The sequence below is a fragment of the Vidua chalybeata genome, chromosome 8 (assembly GCF_026979565.1).
Source record: "Vidua chalybeata isolate OUT-0048 chromosome 8, bVidCha1 merged haplotype, whole genome shotgun sequence".
In the NCBI taxonomy this organism is placed as follows: Eukaryota; Metazoa; Chordata; class Aves; order Passeriformes; family Viduidae; genus Vidua; species Vidua chalybeata.
The window spans coordinates 35965970-35976770 of NC_071537.1; the positions used below are offsets into that span (position 1 = coordinate 35965970).

Sequence of the window (10801 nt, forward strand, 5' to 3'; positions counted from 1 at the left end):
GGCGTAGCTGCAGCGGTGGCAGGAACGGGAGGGCTGGCGAGGGATCGCCACGGAGCGGGGACAGGGCGCGGAGGGCTAGCCGGCGTCTGTGCCGCGGAGCTCAGCTGCTGGTAGCTCGCAAGCTGGGCTGGGGCCAGGGCCGGGCGGTTGGGGAGGCACGGGACCGTTGCACTGGGGATGTCGGAGGGGGGTGGTGACAACAGTGGGGGAGCCACAGCGTGGGAGGCACGGGGCAGCTTGGTGGGCTGGACCGCTCCGTCCCGTGGCACAAAGGACGCTGTCGTGGTCAGCACGGTAGATCCGGAATCGGCAAAAGGCACCGGCGGCAAAGAAGCGGCGAATGCCTGCGGGATGTCAGGCAGTGCCAGCGCCGCAGCAGCGAGGGGAACCTGCGCTGCTTGCAAAAGCGTGGTCGCGTGGCTCTGCAGGAGGCCGGCGATGGTGGCGGCTACGGACGCACAGCACATGGCTGGGGGAGCGGTGGGACTCGCGGGGGGGAGGGGGGGTACAGCCGGGGCCGTGGGGGAAGGGGGGGGCGGGGCCGGTGCAGTGCCAGCAGCGGGAGGTGTTACCGCGATCACATTGCTGGGCAGGCTTGCTGGGGCGGAGGCGGAGGAGGGGCCCGACATGATGGTTCCGGAGCGGGGGGGGGCGAACCGCGACACCCGGAACGGCAGGGGTGAACGGAACGGAGGGTGCGGGGATGAAGGGAGCGGCGGGAGGGGCTGCGGGGTCCGGTGGGGGGGCTGGGGCAACGGGTGCCACGACCGCGAGGGTGGGGGGAGGGGCCGCGGGCGCCGCAGCCGCGTGGCGTGGGGGGGAGGGGGGGGGGCGTGCCCCGCTGCGGACTCGTGGCAGCGTGGAGGGGACTCGCAGGGACAGCATGGCCAGGCTGAGCGGCTGCCGCGGGCTTGTGCTGTGCAGCAAACAGCTCAACCAAGGCTCTGCATGCCGGGAGGAGGTGAACGCCAGTCAAATCCCGGCGTGAAATATCATTAAAGAGTCTATTTCCAACTGAGTCCCAAAAGTCTCTGGTAAAGACGGCTGAACGGTCCGCATTCGGGAAATTTAACTAGAGTCCATTCTAAAAGGTTTTTTAGCTCTTGCTTAGGTAAAGTACTGTTACTGCAGCATAAAGAATGCTTAAGTTCCTTATAGAGATCCCGATCAGGGGCAGAGTGGGATTGTCCCATTTTTACACCAGTGTAGCTCACCTCGATATCACAGGGGCAGGGTCCTCATTTAGAACTCCAACGTGGGGGGCTGGCCAGGCACTCCAGTCGGCGCTCAGGACTCTGCTTGAGGTCCCCCTCAGAGCTCCGGTTTCAGGCGTTGCTCAGGAACGTCTTTCCGTGCTCGGGGCCTCCAGACTCCACTCAGAGCTTCAGTGCGGGCAGTGCAGAGCAGTGCTCGCCTGTGCTTGGTGCACGTGGCAGGGTGCCACGGCGAGGTTCCTCAGAGAGCTCTAGGTAGCTGCCGTGCAGCAGCGGCCGCCTATGCTCGAGGATTGCCAGGCGAATTCCTCCGAGAGCTGCAGGTACTCGCTACGTGGTAACGAATCCCCGTGCTCGAGGATTGCCTCGGCAAAGTTATAGAGCTCCGGCTTTCACGCTGCCCAGCAACGATACGCCGTGCTCACAACACCGATTAGGAGGCTTCAACTGGTTATTTAGTTACCGTGCATGGAGAAGTCTCCCACAGGTAGAAAAGCTGAAGAGGTCTTCAGACACGTGGGGTTGCCGGTCTGTGGGGGTCGGTCATCCGCGTTGGGCGCCAATCTGCGGGGACTGCTGGACTCCAGGACGGTTTGGATGGGTGGTGACGAAGGATCTCTGAAGCCCGGTCTTTAGAGCATATGGTTTATTGTAAAGGATGAAGGGCCCTGCTTGGAGTTGCTAGCCGCAACTCCAAGCAGGCCCAGGGAGAGCAGGGGGACAGAGAGAGAGAGAGAGAGAGAGAGAGGGTGCCAGGTGGGCGTCCCAGCAGGAAAGTCCAAGAGAGAGCGTCTGGTCTGTCGGCCACACCTTATCAGGGGGCTTCAAGGTGGGCTGGGACAGGACTTGGGCCAATGGGGTTACAGATACCTGATACTTCAGGGGAGAGTTACAGGTATGGGATGAACCACACATTGGGGGGTGAGAGAAAACATTCCATTTGACCTTAGGATCTATCAGAAAGGGGGGATTGCATTATTGTTTTCGAGATGCTCAGTGATTCAGGTTTGGTATTTCAAACCTTGTTTTCATCTCGATATCTGTATTCTCTGATTCTTTTGCCAGGCCATCATATTTATAGGGCCTTGCTATTTCATCTTCCCCAACACTGGCCACTTTTCTTTCCCAGGGAAAAGGACCGGTCTGTGATTGCAGGGGCCTGTGGCCCTGAGTGGCTGGACACCTCCAAAAATCCAAACGATCGAAGATGTGTCGCAGACCCAAGCTGCCCCCACCTCAAACCTGTGCTGCCCTGACAGTCCCAAGGGAACCCTACAAACTGACCCTAACCCCTTACCCCAACCTCTAACCGCAACCCTAACCCAACCCTAACCGCAACCCTAACCCCTGCCCCCTAACCCTGAACGCAGCTCCTTAGCTCTACAAAATGGCGGCATCCGTGTGGTCATGTGACAGGGAGCAAGATGGTGGCGTCCATCGGGTCACGTGATGGGGAGCAAGATGGCGGTGTCTACATGGTGGGGGTGATGTGGGTAGTGGGTATTGTAATGTGGCAGGTGGAGCACTAATTAGGGGTTGTATAGGTATATATAAAAAAGAAGAAAAACTATATGTCCGGTGCAGCAGTAGAAAGTTTCAGGCTCCCGGGGAGTAAATTCTTTTTTTTTTAATAATTATTTAAAGTTTGTTTTTTGTTTTACTCCCAGGGAGCCTGAAAGTTTCTACTGCTGCTTTTTGAAAGCTAGAAAGGGAAACAAAGTTAGAAATGAAAAGATGGAAAGAAAGAAAAAGACAGACTTAAGAGACTACTTAAGAGACTACTTAAGAGACTACTTAAGAGACGAAAAGAAATAGGAAAAGAATGGCAAAGAGTAAAAAATGAGAAGGGTTACAGTGAAAAAGAAAGAGGGTGAGAGTGAAAAAGAGGACAAAAGAATAGAGAAAAAAAAGAAGAGAAGCTGGAGAGAAAAAGAAATAAAGAGTAAAAGCATCAACTAGAGAGAAAAATAAATAGAAATAGTGAAACAGAGAAACAGAAGAAAAGACATACAGGGAAATAGAGAAGCAGAGAGAGAGAGAGTTAGAAACAGTGAGAAACAGAAACAAAGTTAGGGACGGACAGAAATGACGTGACAGAAAGAAAACTAAGAGAAGAAGCAAAGGAAGAAATACAGTGGGGAAAAATAAAAATGACTAAACCACACCAAAAAAACACAGGAGCCAAAGGGGGAGGGGGAGGGAGCGGGGGGCATCATTATTAGGGTTGATTCAACTTTAATGAATAATTTTTTTTATTTACACTCCAGCAAAACACATGGAAACGATGTATACAAATGGGAGCGTAGATACAATCCGTACGCTGACCGGTAGAAATCCGACTTACGTACGGAGCCGTATGTGGAAATGCGGCGGCAAATGCAAACACGGAACAATACGGGGCAATAGAAACCAAACGCATATTAACACAATATAACCTTTTTTCTATTTACATTACATTTTGTTTGATTGTTAGAGGAAAGACCAAAACAAAAATAGCATACAGAAAACAACAGTCATCCACCGTGACCACCTCCTTCACATTGCACGCAAACTCACTGTCGCTCTCGTTTCAACCGCTCCGTTACGCCCCGGCAATCGTTGTTCCTCGGGAACGTGGTTCCCGGGAGCCTCCAAAAAAATCCTCCTGCCTGACGAAAACCCCGGTCCCAGGACGGTCCGCCTTCAAACTTTGGCGATGAACGTCGCCTCGCGGACTGGCCGGGACAGAGGAAAAAAAACCCAGCCGGGGGGAAAAAAAAAAAAAGCCCTGGCTGGGGATTTTTTATTCTAAATTTAAAAATGAGCTGAAAAACCTGAAAGGCAAAGGCCATACGCACAAGGTTAGAACCGGTCAACACACACTCACACCTGCAGACACAAGCTCTCACAGACAGACACGGACAATCACGCTCTCTCACACGCTCTTCCGCTTACACGCTGACTGCGACCCTTACTTGAAACGCTACGCTGACGCTTTGACGCATCTTCTGACCGCGGCTCTTTGATGTCCAGCGGTAGATTCCGGGATAACGTGTAGGGACCCGGGGACCTGCGAGACGACAGAGATGACGGGAGGCGGTCGACGAGTGACTACCTGACGGCTAGGAGCTATTCCCGCTCCGGGTCCATAAATTTTGTACCCAAAACCCCATAGAAGACAGATGAACTGTAAAGTTTTATAACTGCTCTACCTAACCGTGACTACGTGCCTGGGCAGGGCAGCTCCGATTGTAAGTGGCATAACAGAGGCATGTACAACATAAGCCAAGGTAGGTACATACAATATATGCACAATATAAGCCAGTGTAGGTACATAGAGTATAAGTACATACAATATAAACCGACATAGGTACATACGACATAAGTACATACAATATAAGCACATACAGTATAAGCCAACATAGGTAGGTACAACCTAAGCACGTACAATATAAGCCAACGTAGATACAATATAAGTGAGGACTTGACGTAACTCTCCGGAAGATTAATTGTTGAGCCCTATACCCTTTGAGAAGGCGCAAGCTACGGAACTACTGCGGTCAGGTGATGAGGGTCTAATACGCTCCCTCTAGAAGTCCAAGAGAATAGCACGGGAAGAGAAGGCGCTACCAAAGGTAAGAAGGAAGATGAATGAGAACGTCTCCTGTACTTCTTCCCGTCTCAATAAGTAAAAATGTAACGATGCTGGAATAAGCGATATCCAGGAAGGTACACGAGTAAAATATGGCCGATACGGCAGAGAACAATGCCGATAAAGCCTCGAGATGTAACAAAGGCATATGACGCAGAAATCAATGGACACGGACGACATAACACGGACACGGACGACATGACACGGACGACATAACACGGACACGAGTGGAAACTGCCTGGCAGTTCCACCTTATGGACCCAAGATTGCTAGTCCAAGATGAGTCATAGGCCGATGATGCCAAAGGAAAGAAAGCCCTAGGGCAATAGCATGTGATGATGAAATTTAACTCCTTTCAAGATGTTAGTGCCAAAGGACTTAAGAGGAAGCCTAAGAAGCTCAGTAGGCCTAGACAAGAAAGCGATGACTACGGCGTGACCGTGGCTATAGCTCTGGACGTGAAGGCGGGCTCCTCGGGTGAAAAGATCCACGACGACATCGAGAGTCGAAGAAGGCCGCCGACGCAAACCTCACGAGGACGCGAAGATGGATCGGAACTGCCCTGCCCGGCGAAGACTCTGGTGAGGCTGAGGAGAAACCCTCTCCCTCTGCTTCCAAGGGGCCCGTCCCACTATGGGCCTCTCCTCTAAGCTAACATCAAATTGTCTCCTGTGATAGTAAAGGTTTTTCCCCTTCTCCCACCTACTGGCCCCGACAATTAGCTTTTGCAAGACGACCGGACAAAATCCATCGTCAGCCGGACGTGGACGGCGACACGTTCTCTACATCCACTTCGGTGCTGCCGTTTCCAAACTTCAGCTATGCGCCTCCTCACGGTACCTAAGACAAAACAGAAAATGCAACTGGCGCCCTGCAAAAGAGGAATCCCCGGAACTCTGACGCACCGCTGCCCCGGCTCACCTGAAATCTTGACGCGACTCAACAGGCTGCCAGGAGGATACCTACAAAAGGAAAAGGCACAGGCTTAGCGTGCTGCCGCATAACGGTCACCTATGAGTCACCCTGCCTAAATGCCGACTCACCCGCTTGACTCTGTTCCTTCACACGCCTAGGGCAGCAATGACACCTGCAAAGAAACAAAGCAAAAAAAACCACACTGAGATACTGAGAAAAGACCACCACCCTGACCCAACAAGTACGCCCACCTACACCTTAAGCTTGCACCCACCTGGCCTCAGACATCTGGGATCAGAGACATCTCGCAAGAGGACTGCCTAAAACAAAAAAAAAAAAAAAAAAAAAAGGGGATGCTTAGACTTTCACCAGAAACTGAGACCTGTGCGAGAACAACTGCTTCTGTCCACTGCTCACCTGACACACTTGGCCTTGACTGCAGCTATCTGCCTGGACTTCCTAATAATAGACAAAGAACAGTGCTGTAACATAGTCACCATTTATGCTTCCCCTGCAAATACAAACAGCGACTGACCTTCTCAGGGAAAACCCCCTGACCCAGGAGGGGCGCTCTGCCACAGATCTTAAATGTCTGCATCTGAAAGAAAGTTAGGAGAAAATTCAAACAACTGTAGGATAACTTAACAGGTCCAAGGATCCTGTGTGATCTAGATCCTGTATCATCTAGAATACAACTACATCCCCCATTCCCAATTGCAGGTCTCCAGGACTTGTGCAATTACACCAGGCTATGCAGCAGGACAGAGCAGCTCCGGGACAAATATGTGCAGACACCCGTGACACAGGACAGGACACGACAAACGAGGGGACGCCACGAGGAGAAAAATCTCTTGGCAAGAAAAATGCCCGCGAGGACAGAGAGATTGCGGAACGAGATGACCTAGGTGAGACGGACGGCTCGGAGCTGATGAGGCTCAAAGAACCCTGCAGGAAGAAGATGCTAAGAAAACGATGTCTTCCGAGAACTGCACAAGCGGATGCCTGAAAAGCCTACGGTAAGAATGAGCTACCTAGCTTGGCATTCTCACGAGTCCTAAGCCGCTATAATGGATCGTTGGGGTGCGCGGCTGTCGCTACCGCTCGGAACGAGACCTTAAAAGACATCTGACCGGATGCTTCTAAAGACAGATACGACTGCGATGCCTGTCGGGACTCCCGAGTCAAAAGGCCTGTGGCGCTGGGGCTGGTCCAAGGAACGCAAAGATCACAGATGCCAAGATGACCCTCAGACAGCTAAGGTAAAAAAAGACAAGCGACGTGACAGACCCAAACAACACAGAATGCACAAGAGACAAGTGACACGACACACACCGGAACTGCTCTGCCCTGCGCACCTCAGCACTGAGATCAAAAGAGACACTTTCCCTTTAGGTGGCCTAACGAGACACTTCTTAGACATCCCCATCTCCAAAGCAGACTCCAAAATCCCTTCCAGGCAGTCCCAAGCCAGCACCCCGCTTCCCTCCCCTCAGTGGGTCATAGCCCTCAACTTATCTTGCACACTTCTGGGTGTGCAAATCCCTGTCAAGTGCAAAAGAAGGCCACTTCCCCGTCTGGGAAGTTCCAGCTGTCACCAGGCTCTTATCTCTTCGTCTGCCAAGACAAAGAAAAGGAAACATCAGCGCATAATCTTAACAGCACACGGGCCAAAACCTGACAATTCTGCTACTCACCTTCTCCTAAGAGGGCCCTGGCGTTTGGGCCGCACGCTTCGGCCGTGCTCCGAGGCCGACGCTGCCGTCACGAGGTACGCCTAGGTTAAGTGGAGACAAGGTGACTGGGCACAGCTGAAACTGGAGTGGACCCCCTCTCCTCCTCCCTACCTCCCCGACTCACCGCAGCTCCTCGGCCGTTCCCGTGAGCTACCCAGATGGGACCTTGAAATACAAGATGTGTGGGCTTCATCACGGGGTCCCATCATACTTCCGGAGGGCTCACGAGTGCAGGAAACCCGGTCCGTCCGCCACCTGATGACATGGGCTTAGCGTACACCGAGTGGATGGCCTAAAGCATGCAAATGAGAACGGATGGTTAGAGGTGCACCAGAAACTGAGACCTGTGCGAGAACAACTGCTTCTGTCCACTGCTCACCTGGCACACTTGGCCTTGGCTGCAGCTATCTGCCTGGACTTCCTAATAATTGACAAAGAACAGTGCTGTAACATAGTCACCATTTATGCTTCCCCTGTAAACACAAACAGCGACTGACCTTCTCAGGGAAAACCCCTTGACCCGGGATTGGGGGCTCTGCCACAGATTTAATCCGCCTGCATCTGAAAGAAAGGTAGGAGTAATGTCAAATGGCTGCAGGATAACTTAACAGCACCAAACATGTCAATCTACAAATACAATCTAGAGCCCAACTACACCCCGCATCAGAAATTTCAACTCCTGGGACTTGTCCCGTTACAGGCTATGCAGCAGGGCAGAGCAGTTCCGGGACAAATACGTGCAGACACCCGTGACACAGGACAGAACGTGACAAACAAGGGGACTCGACAGGGAGAGAGAGCTCTCGGTGAGAAGAATGCCGGCGAGCGCCGGGAGAATGCGGAACGAGATGACCTAGGTAAGACGGACCGCTCAGAGCTGATGAGGCTCAGAGAACCCTGCAGGAACAAGATGCTAACAGAATGATTTCTTAAGAGAACTGCAAAGATGAATGTCCAACAATTTTATGGTCCGAAGGCTCTAGCTAGCTTTGCATTCTTATCGGTCCTAATCGGCTATAAGGGATCATTGCGGTGTGTGGCTGTCGACACAGCTCAGAGCAAGACCTTAAAAGACATCTGACTGGATGCTTCTAAAGCGAGATGCAATTCAGATGCCTGTCTGACCTCCAGAATCAAGAGTCCTATTGCACCGGTGCCCGTCCAAGGAATGCGGAGATCGCGGATGCCAAAAATGAGGCCGGGCTTTCCGATAGGGCCCTCAAAGGGCTAAGGTAAAAAAGACATGTGACACGAAATACCCAAACACACAGAATGCACAATAGACAAGTGACACAACACACACCAGGACTGCTCTGCCCTGAGCACCTCAGCACTGTGATCAAAAGAAACACTTTCCCTTTAGGTGGCCTAAGTGGATACTTCTTGCACATCCCTGCCACCAAAGCTGATTCAAAAAGCCCTCCCAGTGCCTCCCTTTCATCCCCTCTCAAGGTCGTAGCCCTCGACTTATCTCTCGGATGTCCGGGGATGAGAATCCACGTTGCGTGCGAATGGAGGCCGCCTCGCCTGCTGGGAATTTTCTTACGATTACCAGGCTGTAGTCCCTTGCTCAACTACAATCGAGAACACCAGACATCACTGCGTGATCTTAGCTGTACAACGGACAAAACCCAGCAATTCTGCTACTCACCGTTCTCCTCAGAATGCCCGGCTTCTTGGGCCGCACGCTTTGGCCGTGCTCGGAGGCTGACGCCGTCATCGCAGGGTACGCCTGGGTTAAGAAGAGACAAAGTGACTCGGCATTGCTGAAACCTAAGTGGACCCTGGCTCCCCCTCCCTACCTTGGCGACTCACTGCAACTCCTCGGCCATTGCCAAAGGCTGCCTGGATGGGACCTTGAAATACAAAATTTCAAGGCTTCATCACAGTCCTGAAATACTTCCAGAGGACTCACAAGCACAGGAAACCCGGTCCATCGGCTGGTTGGTGACGGGGGCTTGGCAATAATACTCCGAGTGGATTGCCTAAAGCACACAAACGAGAACGGAGGCTTTAGAGTTGCGCCAGAAATTGAGACCTGAGTGAGAACAACGGTTCCTGCAACTGGTCACTGCTCACCTTGACTGCAGAGATCCAGATTTAATGCCTAAAAATAAAGACAGAAAACAGTACTGTAACACACAATCACCATTTACACTTCCACTGCAGAGACAAACGGTGACTGACCTGCTCAGGGGAACCCCCTCTCCAGGGACTGGGGGGCTCTGCCACAGATTTAATCCACCTGAATCTGAAAGAGAGTTAGGACAAAAGTCAAATGGTTGCAAGATAACTTAACAGCTGAAAACACCTTATGTCAATCTAGGAATACCATCTAGAGTCCAACTACACCCTGCACTGCAAATTTCAAGTCCCCAGGACTTATCCTATTACACCAGGCTATGCAGCAGGGCAGAACAGCTCTGGGACAAATATGTGCAGACACCCATGACACAGGACGGGACAAACGAGGGGACGCTAAACACAAACAACACATTATGATACAAACGGCGTGACACAAGGATGATAACTTCCTGGCAAGAATAATGGCAAGGAGTGAGAGGATGCCAAAAGAGATGACCGATGCTTTGGCAGCGGTGGATGGAGGAGGCTCTAAGGAGCAGAAGAGCTCCTGGAGAAGACTGGAACAGAGTGACCCGTTAAAAGAACTGTTGGTCACAATGATCAGGATGGCTGTGAGACAATGCTACGTTTAGAATGCTTTCCATATCCATACAATCTTGTAAGCCCCAGGATGTTACAGCTCGTGGCTGGAAAGGATGGATGGTGATACGGCCGGGAAGGAGGCCTCAAAAGACGTCCGACTCGATGCTTTGGAGATGCGACTGAGAGAGACGGCCGAGCCTGCCGGTAAAAGAACGAATGATATCGGCGCCGTGCCGAGAAGCGCGAGCGTTCGAGAACCCAGAGATGATGGCTGATGCTTGTGTTAAGGCCCTTGAGGGGAAAATGCAAGGATATCTGATCCAAGGGACCCCAAAGACACACCAGATAACAGGGTACACGGGACAACACAACACGGACCGGAACTGTTCTGCACTGCACACCCTACAGCTGCAATCAAAAGTAGAGCCTCTCCCTTTAGCTGTCCTAAGAGGCCCCTTAGAAGATATCCCTTTATCCTCTGCTAGTTTTCAAATCTATCCCAGGAATTTCCAATCCACTACTCCCATCTCCAGGCTGTGGCCCCGACTCATCTTTTGGATGATCGGTGATGTGAATCCAGGTTGGACCTGAAATGAGTCTACCTCGGAGGGCCATGTGATCGCCTGTTAGCCTCTTAGTCA

General features: G+C 52.0%; 2 long non-coding RNA genes across 3 annotated transcripts; both read right to left on the reverse strand.

Annotated features, from left to right (window-relative positions):
- Nucleotides 1–2593: 2593 nt before the first annotated feature.
- LOC128791873 (uncharacterized) lies at nucleotides 2594–7257 on the reverse strand. Of its 2 annotated transcripts, none has more exons than XR_008432198.1 (6): nucleotides 6296–7257; nucleotides 6178–6219; nucleotides 6035–6080; nucleotides 5889–5932; nucleotides 5767–5807; nucleotides 2594–4263 (listed from the first exon to the last, which is right to left on the reverse strand). It is a non-coding gene; the product is annotated as an uncharacterized LOC128791873 (long non-coding RNA). The 2 variants fall into 2 exon arrangements; XR_008432199.1 differs by lacking the exon at nucleotides 2594–4263 and adding an exon at nucleotides 4655–5685.
- A 42-nt stretch (nucleotides 7258–7299) lies between these two features.
- Nucleotides 7300–8972, reverse strand: LOC128791874 (uncharacterized). Its single transcript, XR_008432200.1, has 4 exons — nucleotides 7991–8972; nucleotides 7873–7914; nucleotides 7455–7785; nucleotides 7300–7374 (listed from the first exon to the last, which is right to left on the reverse strand). It is a non-coding gene; the product is annotated as an uncharacterized LOC128791874 (long non-coding RNA).
- Nucleotides 8973–10801: the final 1829 nt, after the last annotated feature.